At 38.0% G+C, this 24613-nt stretch overlaps 1 protein-coding gene and 1 long non-coding RNA gene across 6 annotated transcripts in view; one reads left to right on the top strand and one right to left on the bottom strand.

The window, feature by feature from the left end:
• Positions 1 to 24613, top strand: part of LOC143152278 (putative RNA methyltransferase CG11342) — a 95463-nt gene that overhangs the window by 36820 nt on the left and 34030 nt on the right. The window contains exon 2 of one of the 5 annotated variants that reach the window (XM_076322216.1): positions 13513 to 13596. The exons of 3 other annotated variants lie outside the window; for them this stretch is intronic. The gene's annotated coding sequence lies outside the window, so the exon portion shown is untranslated. Of the gene's footprint in view, positions 1 to 13512; positions 13605 to 24613 lie in introns of all 5 variants that reach the window. One more of the 5 variants, XM_076322213.1, reaches the window with a different exon arrangement.
• On the bottom strand, positions 18505 to 20153 carry LOC143152165 (uncharacterized). Its single transcript, XR_012993517.1, has 2 exons — positions 19174 to 20153; positions 18505 to 19087 (listed from the first exon to the last, which is right to left on the bottom strand). It is a non-coding gene; the product is annotated as an uncharacterized LOC143152165 (long non-coding RNA).

Raw genomic sequence — 24613 nt, 5'->3', positions numbered from 1 at the left:
AAAGTTTTTAACGGTATACGATTTTTCAATCGTATAAGCCCCGCTGGAAATGTTTCAGGACTTTATGTATAAGTGGCAAAAATCATTACGTAGGAATTTAAGATTCGTAGAAGACGAAACGTTTTTCTTTCTGGAACGAATCGTTCGCGTTTAGTTTGGCCAGCTGACGAAACGGTCGAATTATCATTGTTTCGCGAGAATGTGTTTTGCGTTTGTTGCGACTTTTCGCGATGTCCGATTTGAAGGAATAAAGAACATTAAATTTGTTTACAAACTTTGAAAAAGCGATGCAAAAATCTTACGAACGATTCGGAATGAATACGGCCAACATCGATCGAATCAAATTGATTAAAATGTTTTAAAAGATCGATTTGAAGAAAAAAAAGATTTTCTCTTTTTCATTCAAAACCTTATTTTGAACAATTTTTAACGATATTCAAAGAGTCGAACATACGTACAATGAAATTCTAGTATTCAAATAATCGTAAAATCGTATTCCAATATTCAGATATTCGCACTACTATATTCCACCTCGAAGTATTTATTTAACGACATTCGAGGAGTGAAATATTCGTGCAACAATACTCTAATACTCGAGTACTGGTACAATGGAAGTCTCACGTTCGAATATTCCAACAACGATATTCTAGTACTCAAATGTTCGAACACACAAATGTTCTCAAGCACTCGAATACTCGAGGTTTATTCGTAGTATTCGTACATTAAATTCTTCCTATTATCCCAGTCCAAACCAATACTGTAGTATTTCAAATACTGTAGTATTTCGAATACTGCAACATTCCTCTCCTCAAATGTTCGAACACACGAATGTTTTCAAGCACTCGAATACTCGAGGTTTATTCGTAGTATTCGAACATTAAATTCTTCCTATTGTCCCAGTCCAAACCAACACTGTAGTATTTCAAATACTGTAGTATTTCGAATACTGCAACATTCCTCTCCTCAAATGTTCGAACACACGAATGTTTTCAAGCACTCGAATACTCGAGGTTTATTCGTAGTATTCGTACATTAAATTCTTCCTATTATCCCAGTCCAAACCAACACTGTAGTATTTCAAATACTGTAGTATTTCGAATACTGCAACATTCCTCTCCTCAAATGTTCGAACACACAAATATTTTCAAGCACTCGAATACTCGAGGTTTATTCGTAGTATTCGAACATTAAATTCTTCCTATTGTCCCAGTCCAAACCAACACTGTAGTATTTAAAATATTATAGTATTTCGAATACTGCAACATCCCCACTCCTCTCAAATGTTCGAACACACGAATGTTTTCAAGCACTCGAATACTCGAGGTTTATTCGTAGTATTCGAACATTAAATTCTTCCTATTGTCCCAGTCCAAACCAACACTGTAGTATTTCAAATACTGTAGTATTTCGAATACTGCAACATTCCTCTCCTCAAATGTTCGAACACACGAATGTTTTCAAGCACTCGAATACTCGAGGTTTATTCGTAGTATTCGTACATTAAATTCTTCCTATTATCCCAGTCCAAACCAATACTGTAGTATTTCAAATACTGTAGTATTTCGAATACTGCAACATTCCTTTCCTCAAATGTTCGAACACACGAATACATATTTTCAAGAACTCGAATACTCGAGGTTTATTCATAGTATTCGAACATTAAATTCTTCCTATTGTCCCAGTCCAAACCAACACTGTAGTATTTAAAATACTAGAGTATTTCGAATACTGCAACATCCCCACTCCTCTCCTCAAGTGTTCGAACACACGAATGTTTTCAACCACTCGAATACTCGAGGTTTACCCGTAGCATTCGAACATTAAATTTTTCTTATTGTCCCAGTCCAAACCGACACTGTAGTATTTAAAATACTATAGTATTTCGAATACTGCAACATCCCCACTCCCCTCGTAAAATTCGAGCTTCTCGATGTCCTCCGGCTACAGAAACAGGCGGCTGGTTCCCTGTACCCTCTTCCTTTTCCTCCTGGCTTCTCCCTTCGACTATTTATCCTTTCTCGACCGTGCCCAGGGCACGAGCGAAAATGCCGGCGAACCGGTTCCAGAATTTTTCGTCGGTTCCTTGTCCCGGACTTTAGACCGGTATTCCTCCACGTTGCAGGATGCGTAGGCTGTTTCGCGGTGCATTTTGCGAATCACCGGCCATTCCGGATACGCGAATTCGTACCACATTCGTGTCACGAATACACGCGGCTGGTATCCGTTTCTTGGCCGTACGAACGGACGATGCAAATGTTGCAAAGGAAACGCACGGAAACTGCCGGAGAGAATTTATCTCACGACTTTATTCCAATCTTGTCTCGACTTTCTCGAAAATGTATTTTCTACCGGGTGTCCAGCCAGGAGCGCCGCGAGAACGAGACGAAACATCGTTCCGCGTGGAAAAATAAATCGTGAAAAACGAAACGAAATTTCTTTCACGTGAAATCATCGTTGCCCAAAGAGTCGATTTTTAAACCGGAACGCGTTGAATTTTACTCAATTCTGGTACAACGAATCTTCCGCTGGATGATCGTCCACGGTTGTGTCTACGAACAGTGAAACGTCGTCGAGAACACTGAATGGAATTCAAATTTAGCGATCGGAATTTTTGAAAAAGGTTACCTCGCCATTGGCCAGGATTTCGTATAAATTAACGACTTAAAGGAATACAGCGAAAACGACGGATTTCTCTTCTATCGTGAACACTACTCGGGAGCATTTTTTCTAACTTAACGCGGTAGAGGTAATAATTTATTACCAGAAAGATTCTCGTAATGGATTTTGTACGCTCGTGCAGAAATATTCTAGGAGCGGCAACCAATTTTGAAAGTGTTTGCCCTTGTCTCGTAACTAATTTCACATTCTTCGGCAATTGTTCGAAAAGATAGATACTTTATCGTAAGGAGATTTTTTTTCGTGTTCTTTTTATCTTTGCTCGGAGCATTCGTTTGGTTTTCTTTTACCGAGATAATGCCTAAATCGAAGATACTTTAACCGATTCGTTCGATTTAGAATATACCAACGATCACATTCGTGATTGTACACATTGACCAAAGGTGGGTAAAATTCTATTTAAATAAAAATCTCGGGCAACGAATACGGAAATAAACAATTCTTACTCGTTATTAATTGTACGAGAATTAGAATAAAACTTCATCCTAGTAACTATTCGATTGAATATAATAGGTCGTTCAATTGTTGAACAACGTAGAACGTTGCGAATAAAACGTTATACATTGTATTCGTTCGAATAAAATATATTCTATCTCTGATTTCGATATCTGTAATTATTTCGAGGAAATACTGCGATCTTGATAGAACGCGATTAAGTTTTCTTTCGATTGATATGTACAATGCTAGAATATGCACGAAATGTATGAAAAATAGACAGAAGATGGACGTGTGTTTACACTTGTGCACGTTACGGTTATCATTCTCCGTGTTCGGACAAGGTTTGAAAACGCAAAAGTTTGAAGACGTTACATACGATGAATTTTCATACATGAACTAATATAGTCGTACGAAGACTAAGAACCTGAACGGAATGTTGGAGATCCTTTGAATATGGAACACACGATACTTAATACGGGAGCGATACCGATCAAAGTTGTATTCGCAGTACCAGTTTAAATTAGCGAATTTATAATTGAAGAAACGAAGTGGCAGTAGGAACACGAATCTTCATGAATATGTATAAGATCACCGAGTGCCTTTATCTAATCTTCGCGTTTGCAAAATCCTGTCCAAATAAAAAATACGTTCGTTACTTTGTCTAATTCATAGTCTAACACTGTTCAATCTCTAACCGGAATCGTGCGCGCTTATACATATATCTATAATTGTTTGTAAAATGTTGCAAACATTTTATGTAACAAACGTTGCTTTTCTGCAATGTTAGAGCGGTACGATTGTAAGCCTTGAGTCGCGACGGATAATATATTATCCGTTTCGTTAACGATCGAGCAATGAAAACGAAAGAGAGGGGAACCTCTTTTTAGCATGGATAGGTGTATCGTAACACCCCATAAATTCGTGCGTATTTATGCCACCGTTTACATTATGAGTTCGTATTGATCAGCAGAGATATGCTTCATACGGATATGCAGCCGTAGATTGCAGTCGCAGTAATGTGTTACACAACACGGTAAATAAAGAACCTAAGATAATGATTCTTTGCTTCAAAGAATATCCATTAATTCGTAATGGATGGGTGTTCTGCAAAAGTTAACACATCGTGGACAATTTTAAAGAAAATGAACTTTATTTTGTAACGCACCGTAACTCCAGTTAGAGAGGCTGTGACGAAACGTGTAAAATGCGTTTCGACGAAGGAACGATAGAATACGATAATAAATTTCTGTGCTTTTGTTCGCTGTTCTATACACGGAGTATCACCGAACCACAAATGAGTAACTGCGTAAAAAGAAAATAAGTCGAAAGTATAGAGTGATTTTTTTTCCTACGGAGCTTCACTTTCGAGAATATTTAACATCGATTTATTCGAGAATGAAATTCGGTAGGAAAAAATGTCACTACGTGTTTCACTTATTTTTTCACGTAGAGTTACCATTTATGAATATTGATAGGACTGGAGTTTGTTTTTTTTTTCGGATCTAACGGTTTTTTCGAGCTAACGTCGATACAAAGTTAATTACCGTATAACCTCGATATGTGCACTCTCGATCGTTGCAATCTCGACAACTTTTCGAGAACCTCGTTCGTTGCATTTTATCGATAGTAGGGATGATCGCTTAGCAACGAGCGAAGGTGGACGAAGGTAGAGGAAACAGGTAGCAGAAACTATAGGTAGCGAAAATGTGCTGTTTAAGTGGTACACGTTCTTATTGGATGGTTACCTTGATTATTACACGAATCTCGATACCTTTCCAAGCTTGTTTCCTTGCAATTAGCGAGGCTCTAGCGTGAAAACGAACTGGAAAAGATTCGGTGATTGAATATTGCTACAGAAACGAACTAATAATGATATACAAGTTTAAATGTCCCTTCTGTAGTTTTTTAAATTAGATATAAAATAAACTGCAAAAGATTCGGTGGTTGAATTTTGTTACAGAAATGAACCAACTACGGTATAAAGTTGAAATGTCTCTTTTGTAGTTGCTTGAATTTGATATAAAATAAACTGCAAAACATTTGGTGGTTGAATTTTGTTACAGAAATGAACCAACTATGGTATAGAGTTGGAATTTCCCTTTTGTAGTTGCTTGAATTTGATATAAAATAAATTCCAAAACATTTGGTGGTTGAATATTGTTACAGAAATAAATTAACTACGATATAGAGTTCGAATGTCCCTTCTATGGTTGTCTGAATTTGATAATTAAATTTTGCTAGAAAAATGAAATGTCAATAATTTACAATTTGAACGTTCTTTCTGTAGTTTGGGTATCTAAGGGTTTTGGAATAACAGCGTGCGTAATAGAACGGAGCGAGATTTCGAAAACACTGTTTCGAAACGCAAATCAGTGTGTCACAAGATTCGAATAACTTAACGAAATGTTGAATTAGACTGAAAATATTTAGCACGTGGTGCGTTACAAATTCTTAACAGAAGTCTACTAAGAACTCATCAAGAAAAACGGTGTTACACAACACATTTTAAAGCTTCTTTAACCGCAAACGGTGCCAAGTTTCTTGTAGTCGCGCGTGGAAGGACACTTTCCAACGAGGAAATACAGTAGAAGCTCCATTACTTAAACTAATAGAGAAACACGACTTTTCGATTAAGGAAATTTTCGTATAATAGAATACGTTCTTTTCGTTGCTTAATTTGTATTTAGAATAAAATAACAGAAACGAACCAAACTGCGTGCAGAGACGATTTGCTTGAAAGTTTGTAGATTGTAGTCTCTTTTAGCTTCTAGACTCCAAAAATTGTTTAACATATCTATATGGAATATAAGGTAGTTTGCATTCTTTTTGTACTTCGAACTATCTAACGGTGAACCAATTTTTCAGCACCATGAATATTTGAGAAATTCTTAACAACGATATTTTGAATGTTAGCAATCGTAGGTTATCGATACCGTGCAATTTTTATTCTCAGTGTCATTATTTTTCATGTTAAATTTTATTAACGATTAATTTTTGCCATTATTAAAAATTAATTAATAAAAGAAGAGATATTCTACGTATAATAGAGTTTATTAAAGAAGAAGGCGCGACTTCTTGGGAGGACTGGCAATCGAAGGGAGCTACGAAAGAAAATTTTTAATTTAGAGAAATGTAAATAACATAATATCTCTTTTGTTGTCGAAACATCGATTATCGAAGTTCAATAATTATAGAAATATATTTTCCTCGTATGATTTTATATATAACACGTATATATCGTTTAATGAATGGTCTCCCTACATTTCAATTTCAGAAATTTATACAAAGATGTTACTTGGACTTTTACTAATTTTTGTTTTCTTTCGCATTATATGCAAAATATATAGCGAAGTAATTTATTTATTAATGCAATGTAGCAAATATTTAATTTTGCCAGAGGTTATCTTTAAATAATTATTTAAAATCGATAGGTATAATATTTAATCGAAACAAATTAATTTAGAATTAATTAAAATAAATATAGCAAACATTTTTCACGAAAAAGGTCGCAGAGTTCTTTTGCTTTTAGAACTTTCCAAATAGTTTGGAAACGATTACTTTATAAGAACAATATCCGTTCGAATGATAGAACGTTCAAATGGATTAATTAAACAATTAAACAATTAAATGTTCGAACAACGGAGATTTGTATAACGGAGATTTTGAAAATTTTTGAACGATCAAATTGCTCAAGAACTATATAAAAATACGCTGTATACTAATGGTAAAACATTTGAGATATTGAACGTTTCAGTAACGAAAAGTTTGTATAATGAAAGTTTTTCGAAATTTTCAACCAATCGAATTGTTCAAAAACTATAATAAAATACTCTATTCGAATAAAGCATTAAAATTATAGAACCTTCGCATAATGGAGATTATACAAAAATACTCTGTGTTCGAATGGTAGAACATTCGAGATATTGAACGTTTCCGTAACGGAAAGTTCGCATAATAAAAGTTTTATAAAATTTTCAACCGATCGAATTGCTCCAGAACTATAAGAAAATACTCTGCTCGAATAAAGCATTAAAATTATAGAACCTTCGCATAATGGAGATTATACAAAAATACCCTGTGTTCGAATGGTAGAACATTCGAGATATTGAACGTTTCCGTAACGGAAGGTTCGCATAATAAAAGTTTTATAAAATTTTCAATCGATCGAATTGCTCCAGAACTATAAGAAAATACTCTGCTCGAATAAAGCATTAAAATTATAGAACCTTCGCATAATGGAGATTATACAAAAATACCCTGTGTTCGAATGGTAGAACATTCGAGATATTGAACGTTTCCGTAACGGAAAGTTCGCATAATAAAAGTTTTATAAAATTTTCAACCGATCGAATTGCTCGAGAACTGTAATCAAACGTTCGAATACAGGCGTTCGAACGACTGAACGATTCGTTAATCGCAGATCGAACGGCAGTCGCCAGCGCGAGTAGCCTTCGTCCTGAGAAGGAAGCTAACCTCGGGCAAGAGCCTCGACCAGCGAGGATAGAGACGAAGGAACTCTGGGAAGGATACAGGGATCCTCCCACGCATAAACGGTGCTCGCGAACGACGGAAAGGCGGTGCCGAGATAACACCGGCAGATAGGTGTACGAAGTCTTGGCCATGGATGCGCCGCTCTGCCTTCCACGTATTTATCGATCCCGGAACCGTGGAACTCGTACACGTTCCTTGCGGACCGCGATCACGCTTTCACCGCGGACTTTCGGGAAAAGCCGCTCGGCCGCTCGGCCGCTCGCAGCTTGACTTCCAACGAGATCTATGACCTTTCCGCGTCGGGGATCTGCTTTCTACTGCGAACTTCGCGAATCGCTGGCGATCCTTTTTCTGTAATTTCGCTGCCGCCTGCACGATGATCGTCCTCTCGATATTTCAGGAAACATTGCGAAACCTTGCCGGCTGACTAAAGTTTATCGTCGGATACGGATTCTCGCGGCGCGTTGGCTAGCGCCGCGACCAGTAGAGGAAACCGTTCCTCGGTGAGTTCGATTCTTTTTTTTTTTATTTCTCGTATTCTAACGCTTCTTAAAGGGTACTCTTTTACGCCGAATGAAATAATACAAGGAGGTTATTTTCCGTAACGCTCGGGACGCATATACGCGCTCAGAAAAAGTTATCGGTGTTTCGAAAATAATTCTCTTCTACTATTTAATTCGGAAAGAAGAATACTTTATCGTTGGATACGGATTCTCGCGGCGCGTTGGCTAGCGCCGCGACCAGTAGAGAAAACCGTTCCTCGGTGAGTTCGATTCTTTTTTTTTTATTTCTCGTATTCTAACACTTCTTAAAGGGTACTCTTTTACGCTGAATTAAATAATACAAGGAGGTTATTTTCGAAACACCGATAACTTTCTCCGAGCGCGTATATGCATCCTGAGTGCTACGGAAAATAATTCTCTTGTACTATTTAATTCGGAAAAAAGAATACTTTATCGTTGGATACGGATTCTCGCGGCGTGTTGGCTAGCGCTGCGACGAGTAGAGGAAACCGTTGCTCGGTGCCTTCAATTCTTTTTTCTTTATTTCTCTTATTTTAACACTTCTTAAAGGGTACTCTTTTACGCCGAATTAAATAATACAAATAGGTTATTTTCCGTAGCACTCGGGACGCATATACGCGCTCAGAGAAAGTTATCGGTGTTTCGAAAATAATTCTCTTGCATTATTTAATTCGGCAAAAAGAATACTTCATTGTTTCGCGGCGCATTGGCTAGCATCGTGACAGATGGAGGAGACCATTGTTCGGTGTCTTCAATTTTTTTTTATTTATTTTATTTCAACACTTCTTAAAGGGTATTCTTTTATACCGAATTAAATAATACAAAGGAGTTATTTTCGAAACACGGATGACTTTCTCTAGCCGCATGTACGAGTGTTGAGTACTGTGGAAAATAACTCTTTTGTATTATTTAATTCGGCGTAAAAGAATTGCAATCGTTACCTGGTTGCGCCTTGTACGTTCAATCGATAGAGTTCACACTGGCAAAAATATATTCCATCCCCAGCGATCGTAAAAGCCAAGCGTCGTCCTTGATCAAAGGGTTGAATATAATATTATTTCGGACACGACTGTTTTAACTATTATTGGTAATTCTTTACCTTAGATATTTCTAGATCAATTCTACCGCAATCACTGTTACCGCGACTACTAAAACTATTATTGTTGCTACTAGTTGTTGATACTGTAATTATTTATCAAACTAATCATATTCACCTTCTTCGAGTACATTATTTCTAAAGTAACAAATTTTGATGATGATAAAGATACTTGGAGTTAAACAAAATCAATTCTTATTTATTGTCCACGATTTCCGGGAATTGTGACATCGTTTTCGAGAAATTCCGCGAGCTAAAATTTTTAGATTTTAGTAAGACTTTCGAGTAACTTTTAAAACTTTCTATTGGGAGAATATAATAGCGAAGAAGGTGGCGCAATTTAGCGGATTTCTAGAAGTACAACGTTATTTCTTAGAAATTTCGCAAACGAAGATTTGCAGGATTTTGGCCGATATTTCGACTACAACCGTACTTTCTTATTCATTCTTAATTAATAAATTTGATCAATTGTGCAGGTGACGGGGCGAAAGGAGAATAAAGATATAATTAAATAACACTTGATATAAAGGAGAATCTTAAAAAATTATCATTCCTAGCTTTGCTTGAAAATTAAAAATTCACGCACCACCTTTAAGAATGACTCCCAAGGAACAAACAATTTGCAAAAATTATTATAAACGAATTCGAATGTGCGAATTCGATCACAATCGAAGGTTTAGCATCATTTCTTGTTACTTGAGATATTTTTGAAGATCCTGTGTGAATTTTTCATTTCCAAATAGAACCAAAATATTCTCCCCTTTGTTGTTGATTGATAAGTATACATTTTGCATATGTTAACTCTTTGCACTCGAAGCGTTTTCGCTACCTGAAACTGGCGCCTCGATGAAATCTTTTAAATCGAAAAATTAATACGGAATGGAATATTTTTATTTCAATACTTGACATATATATGTTTACACCTTAAAACAGTGTAATGCTTAATTTCCAATTTGAATTTCAAGTCACAAAATTTTCCCGAATTGGAAGAAGTACACTGAATTGAGTGGTGACCGTGGGTCTCCTCTCGAGTTCAAAGGGTTAATAACAAATGACTTGTATAAATATTTGTTCATACATATGTATGGGACGGTGTCAATACATTTGGAGAGTGTTTCGAAAGTAGGGATGGTCGAACGTTATTTCGTTTTCTAAAGGTCGATGGCTGGGTCAAGGGCTGGAAATGTCCTTGACATACGCCATGTACCCTTATGGGCGAACGTTGAACGATGTCTAGTCTTCCAGTCGCGTAATTATTAGACGTAAGATGATATTGTTCAGGAAACTCATCTACGATGAGGTTATCTATGAACAAAATTAAATAAATTAATACATACGTATTTAATTGTATATACAAGGTTTAATAATAGATTTACCAACCAGTCGAAACGACTGGTTTCAACTGCTTTCATAATGAAATTTAGTTTAAATTCCAGGTCGTGTTTCCTGAAGATGTTATGATTTTTCTATTCTACGCACGTGATCAATTTTACAAATTCTTCTTTTTCCTCGTCGATTGATTTTCTTTTAGATATATATGAGGTAGACCTTAATATTAGAAAATCTGTCGGTAATTCTAGTGTTAAGTTCTTGTAGAGTGAACATCGATAAGCAGAACTTGCATTAAAAAAAACTTTGCGGGACTTCGAACACACTTAGAACAAAATTTTGAGAATCGTGAATCTGTGCAACTATCGAAATATTTTTAATTCGTCGCGTAATTATATAATATTCACACGATTGGTTATTTTTGAAAATCAATCTTTTAGTTTTGTGTAAAGTTTTTCGTGTCGCGTATAATTACTATTGTTATCGTTGTATAAATTTATTATATTTGTTCCTTCCTCTTAAATTTGAAATCGAATACGCAAAGTTCATCGGATTTTAATTTTAAAAACGTACTAAATAATTATGTTTCACTTTTAGACTTATTTTTGAGCGATAATATACCGTTTCGTTTATTTTTGAAAAGTTGTGAATATAATCAAACAAGTATCAAATTTTACAGAATAAATATATATATATATATATAAAATTTCTATTCGATGAATTATCCATATCTTCTTTTGCAATTTGATTAATTATTTTTTCCTACTATTCCTCGATGCGACGATATCTATGTTAAATCTGTTATTATTCAATTTCCTACATAGTTTCCGAATGAATTTTACAAATGATAAAAATTCATTTTTTTATTTTTCTAAATATACAAGTTATAACGAAAAATCATTTATTGGCATACTTTCTTTCAACGTCTCGAGCAAATACTATGTATCTAATAATTCTGTAATAATCGCTTAACAATTTCTACGTTTCGATCGCAAGGTTGACCGTTAGATTCCAAAAAATCGATTCAATAAATTCATCTATCGTATACATATTTTTAATGATCAAAACTGCACTCGAGAAGGCATTAAATATAACTACATTTCCAAATTGTTTACTTTCGTCTACTTCTATTCGATGCAAGGAGCGCTGTACAAAGCGGTAAAATTTCCGCCAAGTATTATAGTTTCAAACATTTTCATTTTTTCTATTTCGCACAGTTCCATCGAAAAAATCGGAACTTCATCGAAAGGTAAAATTAGCACCGAATGGTTAAAAATTTTGTTAGCTTTTTCGTTTCGTGGAGTTCTACGCCGAATGAAGTATCCACATCGGAGCTCAACCGTGCAGTGAAATTTGTCCTCGAACGGTTCCGAGACACCCCGTGTGTGTCCGTTAGAGTGGAGAAATGATACAAACAGTTTCACTCGGATACTTTACACGGTGCTAGACAGATGGGTTCCCCCAATTTCGTTCGAAACTGAAAATAATGCGCCACGTGCACCGGTACGTCTTTCCCCCGTGGCACACCACCGGCATACGTTACCATAGGGTTGCGGTTAAATTAAAGCGAAACGAGTCGAATCCCCTGCCCGCCTTTCTCGTACGACAGCATCCTCTTCCTCGTCCGGTTTCCTTTGGCAGCTGTTCGACTGCGTGTATGTACATATGTATAACGGAAAATGGGGAATACAATTGGACAGGATGCACGTATCCTTTGGAAAATTCACTTCACGAAGAAACTCGCGCGTTGTGATTCGTGATATTGTTATTGTTCATTGCAGTTACGCGACGATCGTTTGCAATGATTTTTCTTAATTTTTCAACTGTTTTTTTTACACATTTTTTCTTATGGATCATTTATTGTGGTAATTTGAAAAACAAAACATCGAACCATGAAATGTAGCTTGTCGACTTTATCGATAATTTGCAATTTGTTCTTCTAGCGATGTGTTTCGTTATTTATATACAGTCTTATTTTACGTATTAACGACTTTGTGTACGTTGTAACAGAGTATAACCATTGTTATGGTATAAATAAGGATAAAAGTAATAAAGAATTCAATCGTTGGATTGAATAAACGTCGTAAAAAATAGTTATACGTTGATTTTATTTACTGTCTTTTAGAGAGTAAATTTTTATCCATCTCTACTATAATCTCAAATAAATTTTATAAGAAATAGAGATAATGATTTGGTTCAGTGGCGATATTCTCTGTTCGGGCCATCCCTCATTTCGCTCGACATTTTGGCATAGATCTTTTCATGAAATTGTTAGTACAATACACGAAAGCATATTGTTATTCCGCTCGTTAAGGAGACACAAGAACTGTTACATCTAATATGCCAATGAATAAGAATTGCAAAAGGCATGTACAAAAATAAAGCCATATTTTCAGTTAGAAAAGTTAGCAGATACGTGGCCAAATATCATAGAAAATAAAAGAAAATATATAGATAAACAATAATAGCAAATAAATCGTATTGCATTCATTAGGGATAAAAAGAAAAGGTATGCTCGATGCTTGGCGAAAGATATATTTATATTCGATACGTACACTCTTTCTAAAAATATACAATTCCACAGTGGTGTTCATTAAAATGAAATACTTCGTTACATTTGGTTGCGTCATTGTTAGACCGAAAGATCGATAACTAAGAGGTAGGAAGATATAATTGTTCGAATGATTATCGATCCGGTCCTATTAAAACTCTAGTCCAATTAAGTTTACCGGACTTTCCGTTCGAATTTGCAACACGATTACGCTTCTTATTTTTAGAAGCTCGGCGATCGGAATCTTTTCCCGTGGTCGTTTTCCTCGATGTTGGAAAGTACAATTGAAAAAATCCGAACGCGATTCAAAGTGCCGTGTATTTATCGTTATCGCGTAAACTTTCCATCGTAACGGAGTCGTATGACCTCATGCTGAAACATTCTTACGTAAATTCCGATTGTTTCAGTGACACCGTAATGATCGGCAACGGCTGTGACGTTCCCTCGCAGACATGGAGCGTTGTACTCCGACACACGTAAATACTGCACCGGTATGCAGGTACACCTACCGATTCATTGGTAACAATAAACACTATTTCATCGAGCACGCGAGCGTGCACACCTCCAGTTGCATCGATAACGATCGTCGCCGATTGCGTCAGACTGTCGTTCGGAAAAAGAAAAGGAGAAAAATGGAAAGTAGAAAAAATATATTGATCGATAACGATCACGTGTTCGCCCGGGGAGGAATGACTCCGTTCGATCGATTGCTAATTCCCGATCTAGGTATATCGATTACGTATACCTATCCGGATACGTACGGTGAATACCGGCGACTCGTACGGTTCGATTAGTCGTGTAATCGTTGATTTCAGTTTTTCCATTTCCCGATACGTGATTAATTTCAATTTTCCCATTTCGCGGGAAACGAGCCACCGCGCTGCCTCTTTTCGATAATGTACGTACATTTGAGAACCGCTCGATTTTATTCGTCACCGTAACAGCACGCTTTAACGAACTATTACCATCGTGTTACGCGCGAACCTTTTATTAATCGAACATTTTCGCGAAGAGGAATATAAACGTGTTTCACGTATTTCATCGCGTTCTTGATATTACAAAAGCACTCGAACGTGTTGGAATATTCGTTTTAATTACAACAGGACAATAGTTAAGAAACTTTGGATTTACACATGGGTAGTTGAAACCCGATGAAAATATCGAGAAGCGTGTGAGTACGTGCGTTTCGACGAACGAAAGGGTGCGCGTTGCTGCTTTATCGTTACGTGCAATAAACGCGCGAAAATATGCCAACTTTTTCGTCTTCTTTTATTTTAAAATCTTTCGAGAAAACTGTAAAATCTTTTCAACAGCGAAATTCAAATTTTTTCCCAAAGTCGTTTTTCTCGAAACAAATGAACATTTTCGTCGTAATTTCTGAAAATTGTTATTCCGTTTAATTTCGATTATTCGAACCAAAGATATGCACTCCACCATGCGACTAGAAAAGTCAGATAACGTAGCACGAAGAGCTTATATTTTCTATGTAGATTGATTTTCTTTTACGAAAATTGGCAATAATATTGTTCGAAGTGTGTACTTTTAATATATGTACATATTCGTGAAACCTTGTATGTACATAACATTTGTCCGTACCGTTGGAAAAATTCATAAACACCGGCGTTTATTTCAGTTCGAAAAGTGTGGCTCCTCCTTGGGTCAACTGTGAAATTTCAAGGGGGGAATATACTCTGAAGTATATTTTAATTTCAACTGAACCAACTGTGGATCAAGTACAGGTATAAAGGTATTTATTACGAAGGAGATACCCTCGCCCCTCACCGAATGGTTATTTCCAGTATGATAATGACCCGAGGCAGTTGTTCGAGTCGGTTTGGTAATTTTTATGCAACGAAGAAATCAATGTTCACCCCAGTAACCAGATATAAATCACACGGAGCATCTGTGGGATTACACGAAACGACGGTTAGGCTCACGGTCATTTATTGAGAAAAATTAATTGTTTCGACAAATCACGAAGTTACGGTTCCAAGTGCCAATGGATTATTACACGAATTCACGTGAATACTCGCCCAAATGTTATTCAAGCAAACGGTTTATCGACATCGTACCGAGGTAATGATGCAAATAGCGTGGGATTTCTATAGTACACTCTTAATATTCTAGCTGTTCTAAACGTACGGCACTGTTTCTTAATTTCCGACAGCCTTCGTTACGTTGTTAAATTTTAATACGTCAATTGCGTTCGTAAAACTTTCGGTATAAATTTCTCATGATTTCACGCGTGCAATAATATAGACAATTCGATGGAAAATAATGTATACGACTAATATATAATATATAATTAACGTTATCTGTAATTAAAATTACGCGACCGTGTAACTGATTTTCATAACTCCTGTTCGTTAGTTCGCGTAAACGTTATCTCTTTCGACAATTTCTCTTCTTCTGTGGCCTCCGATTGCTTCGAGGTCGCTACAAAGTAGTGTCATCGAATTCGTTCTTTGTAACCTTTCGTCGCGCTGAGACGAAAATATAGTGTTCCGTTTGAATAACGCAAAGTGACCTCGATACGAACTTGACAAATTGGAGAGAAAATTTTCTCGATAATTATCGATTACACCGACGACCTTGTCGACTCTCGTGATCTTGAGGCTGAAAAAGATCTAACACAGATCATATCTCAAGGTCGTCGTAATCTGCAAAGACATCGATATCGTAATCGTATAAGGTTAACGAATAAGGCTAATGTCTCGAAAAGGTATCGAAAAAGAACTAACCGTTTCTAATCGTCGTATCTCGGAAGAGTGGCCGTTATTTTTCGCTCCGAATCTAACCTGTTTAACGAGTACGTTACTCGAAGTATCCAGTCCGTTGAAATCGACAATGTCGTTAATATCGGCGAATAAAATTACAGTTGTCTCTTTCCCGCTGTCGAATTCCGACAAAAGAATAACCTCAAAAATCTTGCAACGTTTCTCCCGTGTCCCCTACCGGTGAATAATTCGATCGTAAACATCGCACATTTATAGACACCCGGTACAGTTTCACGTGCGTGCGTATACACGGTATACCCGTGAAACGTTGCAACGATCTTTCCCAATATGTTTTACGCCGTGGATCTATAATTTGTTCGAGACCGTTTCGAAAAGGAAACGATCGGTTGGAGAAACTCGAGCGAAAATCGTGTTTAAATACCAGTTCGGAGAGGTTAGGAAAATGATAGTCCGTGTCCGATGCTACCGGACGGTGGTGGGTGTTCAATGGCACGCGTTGTCAACGGAGCATAATCGACCAATGACACGTTTCAAAGTCAGCAGAACGATACTGCTGCCGGTGTCGTCTAGCTGGCAGTACTGACAATGAATACTCGAATCGTTGGTTTTCGAGGACACTGCTCGCCGAACGAACGAACGAACGAACGAAACGACAGTCATGAGAGAATGCCGACCTCGGGAGCGAGGTTCGCGCGCGTTACTGTGTTTCGCGGCCCCCACCGCCGCACCGATGTCGGCGCTCGCTGTCGGTAACACCAGTCGATGCAACGTTTAAATATACACCGAACAGGCAACACTTTTCACACCTACGCGCGTGTAGGTGCGCTCGTGACGCAACCAGGGGTGCAAAATCTGATCACCCACGTGCACGTTTTGCGCAACCGTCGAATCACGCCGCCGCCAGGGAAAAGGGAGCGAGCTCGAGTTTTGCACGATCGTGCGCCTCGAAACGAAAAGCAATTTCGGGGAGCGTGGTTGTTTAGAAACGTGTGTAACGCACGTGGTGAAAGTATCGACCATTTCATAAGGTCTGCGCGCACCTAGCTGTGGAAACTCCGAGATAACGAGCCGTTTCTTCGTACTCGAAATCGTTCGAGATAATTCCAGCAAAATAATCACTTTTACGCGATCGAGCGGAATTCTGAGTCAACATTGTCCGTTTTTGGTATTTCACGGGGAGATGTACGTTCAATCGGTCACCGTATCGACGAAGTTTTACGATTGTATTTGTTCCGCGATTGAAATTTCTTGGGAAATTTTCACCGGGTTTCACGGTAAATCGATCTAGAGGTGAAACGATGCTCAAAAGGTGAACAATGTATATGTAATTCTACTATAATGTAATACAATTCGCTTGAACCGAATAAAAAATTCAGGGGACGAACTAATATTTATCCGATTGATAAAAGAGACCGTGAGAGCGAAACTTGACTAATTCACGAATATTTCATATACAGTTACCGTAAAATTGACATATTCCCAAAATTTTTGTAGTTTTGCAACTGATATCAGCTGCATCGACCTAAATTTTAACGTTTATTGTTGCAGTTGAGCGATTCGAAGAGTAAAGCTATTCAAGAATCATGCCAGTGTACTCGAAGCGAAGGTTTGCGGGGTTGGTCCATTTTAGTTCTCATGGCTTCGATTACTCGGTCGGTATCGCAATATAGCTTTAGTCGTGGAAATGTTTTTTAAATTAACATTCGGAATTTCGAAATACGTTCTCCAGTCTTCCCGTGTCGCAAAAATACGAGATAAAACAAAATCTATTCGAATTTTATTCGAATATCGATAAAGTGGTCTGTCTAGTTTGGAGATAAAAAAATCGAATCTTTTAAAATTGTTTCGAAGATTCGAATCAACATCTTGCAAAGATTGTGACGAAACTCGAAAATTTAATAGCGTTGTGGGATTTTTCATTGACTTTTTTGTATATTTTGACACTGTACGCTGAAACTTTAAAGACATTTTTCTCCAAGCGATATTTCCGATTGACCTTTTTATATACATATTTATCTCACGTCGAAACTTTAAAGTAACTTTTTTTCGAAACAATATTTCTCAAACAGATTCACACAATATCTCAGAACACACAAAAATCAACGTGGTACCTGTAAAATTTCTTGTTCACCGCTCGCGAATCTCAAAAATTTAATCAAACGATCGAATTTTTTCTTTTAAATATTTTCTTTTCTTTCGTCTTATTCGTTTCAAGATGGACGATAACGATCTTTCCGATTTTTTTTGTTCAAGACGATCGAAATAAGAGTCATCGTATCGATCATGAACGCAAGTTTTTTTTGTTCACACTTTCGCGCAATATTTCTTATAGCTTGATAGTATATAAATAATCGTACGTACAAAGTTTGAAACCGATGCATTCTATAACTTGTTAAAAAAAAAATTTCGAATAATATTCAATTTTTAGGTATCTACGAAGGGTATGTGTCAAATAAGGAACAAGACTTTTGGAAAGTTCCATTAATTGTAAAAAGAGACAGTTTTCTTCGATATAACACTTATCGAATGCAATACTTTTCCGTCGTCGAGTTTTCTCCCCTTGGTAACAGGATCGCCAGTCAACTTTTTCAACTACTGGAACGATTGTTTTTAATTCTCCATTTCAACTTCAAAATCGAGTAAAAATTACAATACGACGAATCAATGAAACAAAGGAGCTATAGCAGTTTATTAAAATTGTTCAAACTTATTTGCAGACAGTTCGTTCCAATACGCTGTTTGTACCGATCCGTTAATTTGTTCGATGTTCGCGCACTCTTTTCCGACATCCAAATTTTCCGATTTCTGAACAATTTGATGCAAAACGCAACAACTTGGATCGAGTTGCTCGATTATTGTTCGAACGTTGATATCGTTGGATGCAAGCCTTCGCGCGTTCAATGTTAATTCCTGAAGGTCGTCTTTCATCGTTTCTCAACATTTCGAAAACACGTTGTGTCAACGAAAGCATTGCCTACAAAAACGTAGAATCATCACCGAATGCATTTTTCATGTTTACGTATATACGTATCGGCGGGGTTCTCTTTCAGTTTTGCGCCAAACAGATCGCAAAACGTCGTTCGATATTTATCTTTCCCGATTTTCGTAACGCGCTATATAAACATGCGCATATACAAACGAGCACCATGTGCGTCGATGTTATCGAGTCGAAACTTGCATCAAAGGTAGACCGAGAATGTAACTTTCGGCTCGAAGCAGTTCGATTTGGGCGCAGTTTCCAGTTCTGGAGAAAAAATTTCGTTCGATTACCTTTCTGCGACACACCTCGTACACCGTTTGTCATATGTTTCTCGTATTAGCATATGTTACGTTATAAATAAACGCTCGAACTCTGCATTTAGGAATACCGTGCTCGCGATAAGTCTGTAAGAGCGATTTGGATCACCTACTCTCCTGTGTCTACGAAAAGAGCGTAACGTGACATTCGAAGATTGGCCGTTTGTTAGAGACCGATTAATAAATCGTAGACGTTGTCCTATCGGATCGTTTTTACAAACCACAGTTTCCTAAATCGAACTAAAAGAAAAGTACTTATTAATTTGTCCAATTGCGTCGAGTCGTCTTTCAAAATATCAATAATACGGATAATCTAAAGCTGCACTACTACAGACGGAAAAACATGAAAATTTCGCTCGGTATTCAACGCGATGGATTACCTCTCGAAGGATCAACGATACCGATAAGCACTCGAAATCATCGACGGTACTCAAATGGTTGAGTTACCCCTCGAAAGACCAATGATATCAATATGCGTTCAAAATCATCAGCAATACTAATAAGCGTTCAAAGTTATCGACGATAAAAGTTACGCGACGATGAACGAAAATATATGGAATACTTGCTCGGTATTCAAGGCATTGAGTTATCTTTCGAAAACCAATGATATCAGTATGCGTTCAAAATCATCGCCAATACCAATAAGCTGTTCAAAGTCATCGACGATACCAATAATACAAAGTTACGCGACGATAAACGAAAATACATGGAATACTTGCTCGGTATTCAAGGCATTGAGTTATCTCTCGAAAGACCAATGATATCAACATGCGTACAAAATCATCGACGATACCAATATTCCAATGATACCCAACGACGAATGAAAATATATGGAAAAGTTGCTCGATACAGAACGGGTTGAGTTACTCCGTTCGGAGAACCGACGATACCAGTTCAAAGCCATCGATAATACCATCAATAATCCAAAGCCGCACGACGATTAAAAAACTTGTGTACGATTGGTAACTCGATCATGGCAAAGCTCGAAGGCCGAAACGATCGTCGGGAAACGATCGCTGGGTTTCACGACCGTGGAAAGAATCGCGACTGCGTAGGCCAAAAATACACCGGTCCGAAAGTCCGATAAAATGCTGTCGAGCTCCCGAAATGTCTATTATAGTGCCACGCAGTCCCTCCCTCTTCTCCTCCTCCTCCTCCTCCTCCTCCTCCTCCTCCTCCTCCTCCTCGTTCTCCTCCACCTCCACCTCCTCCACGAAACCACGTTCAACTTTGCGTCACCTTCCTGCGTGGTCGCAACAACGCATCGAGGGCCTCTATAACGCAACCGCACACGAGCGAACGGACACGCGCGTAATTGCACCGCCGCGCCGGTATCGGCTTCGTAACACCTTTCAACGAGCGTGCACGTGTACGGAAAAGCGTCAAGCTCTTCGGCGCCAATTACGATCGGGCGTAAAGAAAACACGGCCAACCGCGAAGGTATTTAGCCCATCCTGTGCGCGCGGCGAATTGAACGTGCTAGATGGGAGTTTCAACCAAGTACCGCCGGGATTGATAATAGTCCCTGGGATTGCTCGAATATTTTCCGAGCGCTCGAATATGCCGAACGATTAACCGAATATTGTACCATTCGCGTATCGTTACTCCGATGAAAAAGTACAAGGGATCTTTTTGTAGGTTAGGACGTTTGCTCTTAAAATACTTGATTAAAACTCGTTCGATTAACCGAATATTGTACCATTCGCGTATCGTTACTCCGATGAGAAAGTACAAGGGATCTTTTTGTAGGTTAGGACGTTTGCTCTTAAAATACTTGATTAAAACTCGTTCGATTAACCGAATATTGTACCATTCGCGTATCGTTACTCCGATGAGAAAATACAAGGGATCTTTTTGTAGGTTAGGACGTTTGCTCTTAAAATACTTGATTAAAACTCGTACGAGTAACGAAACTGAAGGCGTTTTACCATGCAGGTATCAAATGTAGAACTATTTCCGCTTTTGAGCGACGAAAGACTGTCAATTCGTTCGAAAGGGGAATAAGTATAGTTTTTTTTATCTGAAACGGAGTCTGAGCGTTACGTGTACCGTACGACGAGGACAGAGAATGGGAAACACCGAGAGTGATCGAAACGGGGCAACAACGACCGAGTCTCGCATTATGTGCGTAAAAGTATTAAACCGACGCCGTATCGGTGTGTCAACCGCCAATGCGAAATAAAAATTTTCATATCTTTCGTTATATCTTTATGAGAGTATTAACAATGGTTAGATCTCTTTTCTAGGTTGGTGTGCTTAAAAAGTAATTCGAATAGGCTTGTGTTTGGACTCGTGTTCATCGATAATACTCGCGCGAAGATATAATTGAAAGTGTAACAATTTTAATTTCCATCAACGCTTTATAGTATCTTAGCGATCTCGTTTGGGACCGTCGGCTGCTCGAATCGATGCTTAAAAATTCGAACAATCAACCGTACCGGTTTCCATGAAACTTTTGTTATACTTTGAAAATATTCGTTCCACTTGGAGAAACTGTGAGTCGCCAATGGTAAAATTTTCCCTAAAATTGTCGCAAAGATTCTGTAAAACGAAGCACTGCGTTCAACGTCGTTTTCACATCTCGCAATAATAATAATAATAATAATCATCAATTGTTGTGCAACGTTTCGTCACAACTAACGGTTCGAACAAACCTGTGTAAGTTCTGCCCGAATTTTTTCAAATAAAAGGTAACTACTTCTTACGATCCTTGGTTGAAACATATACCGGAAGTGCAGTGCTGCAATCGAAGAATCGTATCGCATGGTCGTTCGTTCTCGCGTTTAACTCGACAAGTCTGGCTGGTTTTGCCTCCCAGAACGAAGGACAGACTGAGAGAGACAACGCCCTCGTCGTCGTCGAGAAAGAGAGAGAGAGAGAGAGAGAGAGCCGAGCAAACTCGAGAATTGGTAAATCACACGCGACATTGGAGACGCTCGATCTTCCAATTGTCCTCGAATATAAACTATTTTATCTACGCGAATGAAAATTCTATTTCGAGAGCGGTGGGAACCGAACAAGCGTACTGGTTCGCCGCGTTTTGGTCTTGTCTACGTAGGCTGTTATCGAGCAGGTAGAAAATGCAAACCGTTCGCGCGCGCTTAAACTCGGTTTTTGTTACCACGTCAGGCTCACCTTGAATATTATTAATTTCACGGGACGAAGAAACATCGGCGTGTAACTACGTACATCGACGAAAGAACCGGTGCGGCGACGTCGCGCGAGTCTGATTACTCTTTGCACGGAGTCGCTGTTCCAACACTGTGATGCAACACGAAGAGTAGAAGAACAATATGAATAATCGTTATCGGAATATGTTCCATTGAGCGTTGCGAAACGTGTGCCAGCGAATATTGTATTCGCAGTATAACTCGTATTATCTAACGTTATCTTTTGCTTCTCCGTTGTCTTCGTTGTATAACGAAATGTTGTTTTCTTCTTTTTCTTTTTCTTTCTTTTTTCTTTTTTTTTTTTTGTTCACGGAGATTGATAAAGAAACGAAAAAAGGGAGAAGAAAAATATTTAAACGTCGTCGCAACGGTTTTCGAGGTCCGCAAATTAATTACACACGTTGCGTGTGTACGCGACTGATTTATGAAAACAGGAATAACAAACGGAAGTAATATTGTCGGTTAAAATTAGGCTTTATAGCCTACTTTGTCCGAAGCTACGACAACAGAATTGTTGAAGGTTCGCTTCCTTTCGAAAAACGTAAACAGTTCTAAGTTTAGCCTCGTAGTCTTCGGTTTTAGTTGTCTATTTCCAGGCTTCCAGTTATGGCTGGTAAATCTTCAGTGGTACCGCGCAACATTCTTAATATGCAATACCTTTTTTTAGATTCGTCGTTTTACGAATTCTCGCGCACTTTATACAAAAGAGTCTTTCGGTCGTGAATTTTTGTTAATTCTCGCGTTTCCGCACCGTTCCCTGCTACCAGAGATTTACGATCTCTGACAATGGCAATAAGGAAAGCTAGCGAATCTAGGTAAGTTTAACAATCGTATTTCGTTAAAGTCAACGTTCATTTTCAATTGGACGTAATCATCCTTTCCGTTCCAATATTGTCAATATCGAAATTTTCCGATTTTAATAACGTAAGACTTGCCCCGTCGAAGTTGAACAAAATCAAACCCAACGATCGCGACAACTGAACGACAAACAATCACGACCGACGAATAATAAAAATATCGCACCGAATGTGATCCTCGAACAGAGTTAACATATCGATCTTTATTTATCACAGAATAGTTACGTTCAATTTACAATAATACGAAACAAATACGTATTGTTGATCACAGACTTGATCACGAAACGCAAAGATGCGATTTTCGTTCGATAATGTTTACGTTTTTCGTTCGAAGCCTTTAACTCAATTTTCGTTCGATGATGTTTCTTCAAATTTTTCCATCGTAGTAAAATTTGAAAAAAAAAAGAAAAGAAACACGTTCGAACTTTTTAGTTCGCAAAGTCGTCATCGTCGCGTAAAGAAACGGTCTTTCGATCGGAAATCGAAGGACGCGATTAATTTGCAAAATTATTGCAAGAATATCATTGTAAATATATAAAACCGCGTCCTGAAACTCGACCGATCGATCATCTCTTACGATATTAAGTTATCGCAAGAGCACCGGTCTTATTGCCAAAGCACATTCCATCGACGATCTTGCGCGCCTTGCCATTACCATTCACTGTGCATACTACTACTTCCAGCAAAGACTCGGTTAATCTTTCATTTTACGATTACAAATTACCGATTACCGATTACGGATCACAAATGCAGTCTACGATCGCTAATCAATCTCCACGATGATTTATCGATCAATAATTACGTTCACCGTTAATGTACTTCGATACTCGATCGCAAATATAATAAAAGAATGCTGTACGGTGTTCTTTTATCGAAATTTTCAACACGAACGACGGACAACTTGGCGAAGAAATAAGGTATACGATAAAAAACGAAAAATCGATAATTCCATTGCGACGAGATCGGGTATACGAAAGTAAATCGAGTCGATTTCATTGAAAGACAGTGATTCTTAATCACCGAGCCACGAGACCTACGCTGTGTCGCAAACGTTTGGCAACAGATCCAACGATTCGTCGAATTTTCATTTTTTTCGCACTTTCGTGAATCGTTGCTACGTTTATTCGCGTTCGAACCTTCGTTCGCGACTTTCCTCGATGAAAATTCGATTTTTGCTACGCAGCGCGAATTGTATTATTTTAAATCATTCAACGCCGGGTTCAAGTTCCTGCGTTGGCCCGTTTGGCAGCTATAAGTTGCGCTAAGTTTAGAACGTTTCGAGCGAATGATGGAAAGCTCGGTGTACAGAAACTTTAGCGAAACATTCATTTTTCCATCGAAATAATGAAAATCGATGCGATTGATTACAGGACTGTTGTAAAACCTTGCACGATAACATTGTCACGGCTTCAGGTACGGAAGAAAACAATTTTTTTTTCGGATAAA

The sequence above is a fragment of the Ptiloglossa arizonensis genome, chromosome 10, assembly GCF_051014685.1.
Source record: "Ptiloglossa arizonensis isolate GNS036 chromosome 10, iyPtiAriz1_principal, whole genome shotgun sequence".
Classification (NCBI taxonomy): domain Eukaryota; kingdom Metazoa; phylum Arthropoda; class Insecta; order Hymenoptera; family Colletidae; genus Ptiloglossa; species Ptiloglossa arizonensis.
The sequence above is the reverse complement of the archived record's forward strand: the minus strand, read 5'-3'. Positions and strand labels throughout refer to the sequence as shown.